Source organism: Dendrobium catenatum, unplaced genomic scaffold (genome assembly GCF_001605985.2).
Source record: "Dendrobium catenatum unplaced genomic scaffold, ASM160598v2 fragScaff_scaffold_156, whole genome shotgun sequence".
In the NCBI taxonomy this organism is placed as follows: Eukaryota; Viridiplantae; Streptophyta; class Magnoliopsida; order Asparagales; family Orchidaceae; genus Dendrobium; species Dendrobium catenatum.
In genome coordinates, this window is record NW_021318618.1 from 7,154,384 (window position 1) to 7,156,280 (window position 1,897).

The window sequence follows — 1,897 nt, forward strand, 5'->3', positions numbered from 1 at the left end:
GGTGGAAGAAAGAGGGTGATTCAAGGGGATGCAGGGCTGACCAAGGCAGGGGTTTCTCTTAAATCCCTCATCAAAATAATTCAGGAGGAGGGGGAAGGCTACTTGGTGGAATTACACAGATTAGAGGGAGTGAGTGTGGAGGAAGGGGGAGACATACCCCTCTCGGTGCAGCCTTTGATCCAGGAGTTCTTGGAGATTTTTCAACCCCCTCTAGGGTTGCCACCACCCAGGGAGCAAGAGCATGCCATCATATTAAAAGAGGGAGTGTCACCTGTCAGCGTACGACCTTACCGTTACCCTCAGTTTCGGAAGGATGAAATAGAAAAGTTGATCAGAGAAATGTTAGAAGCAGGGATTATCAGGCCCAACACTAGTCCATTCTCTAGTCCTGTTCTATTGGTAAAGAAAAAAGATGACAACTGGCGTTTCTGTGTAGACTATCACGCACTCAACAAGGAAATCGTACCTGATAAGTTTCCCATACCAGTGATTGATGAGCTTCTGGATGAGTTGAGTGGAACGGTGATTTTCAGCAAGATCGACTTGAAATCAAGATATCACCAGATACGAATGAAGAAAGAAGATGTGTCCAAGACCGCCTTTAGAACTCATGAGGGCCACTATGAGTTCCTAGTGGTGCCCTTTAGCCTCACCAATGCCCCAGCCATGTTCCAGGCACTCATGAATAAGATCTTCAAACAGTATCTCAGGCGATTTGTGTTGGTATTCTTCGATGACATCTTAGTATATAGCAGAACAGAGGAGGAGCATTGGGGACACTTAAAGAAGGTGTTAGAGGTTCTCTAGGAGCACCAGTTGAGGGCTAACTTGAAGAAGTTCTGCTTCGCACAAGCTAGTGTGGAATACTTGGGGCATATGGTATCCAAGGAAGGGGTAGCAGCAGATCAGTCCAAGATTGAGGCCATGCTTAAGTGGCCACTGCCCAAGAATCTAAGGAGCTGAGGGGATTCCTAGGGCTTACAGAGGGTACTACAGAAGATTTGTGAAGGGATACATCACTATAGCTTGACCACTCACTGAGCAGTTGAAGAAAGATGGATTCTTATGGGGGGAGGCAGCTACGACAACATTCGAGCAGTTGAAGAAAGCTATGACCACTATTCCGGTCTTAGCTTTACCGGATTTTACTCAGGCCTTTATAGTAGAGACAAATGCATCGGGATACGGGCTAGGAGCAATGCTGATGCAGAGTCACAAGTTCATTGCATATTTCAGTCAGGTGTTGACTGTCAGAGCCCGGCTAAAATTTGTCTATGAGAGGGAGTTGATGGCAATTGTTTTGGCCATCCAAAGTGACGTCCCTACTTACTTGGAAGACATTTCATCGTCCGGACCGACCAAAGGAGCCTGAAATATTTGCTGGAGCAGCGCATGGTGACAGAGGAGCATCAGAGGTGGCTATCTAAACTGCTCGGATATGATTTTGAGATCCAGTGCAGGCCAGGGGTAGAAATAAGGCAGCAGATGCCTTGTCCAGGTGCATGGGGGAGCTGCAGACAGTGGCTGTATCGGCCCCAATGATGCTAGATTGGGAAGCCATAAAGGAGGAGAGTGCCAAGGACGAGGAACTAAGCAAGATCAGAGCTGATTTACTGAAGGAAGAGGGAGGCCATCCAGGGTACTCGTTGGAGGGGGAGAGATTGTTGTACCAGGGAACATTTGTGTTACCCAGAACGTCAGTACACATCCCACAATTGCATCAGGAGTTCCATGGATATGCAGTGGGAGGTCATTCAGGAGTGCTAAAGACCTACAGGAGACTAGCGGCAGAGCTGTGCTGGAAAGGTATGCATAGGGATGTGGAAGAGGTGGTATCCAGATGCGAGGTGTGCCAAAGGAATAAGTATCTAGCTATGTCACCAGGGGGGCTACTGCA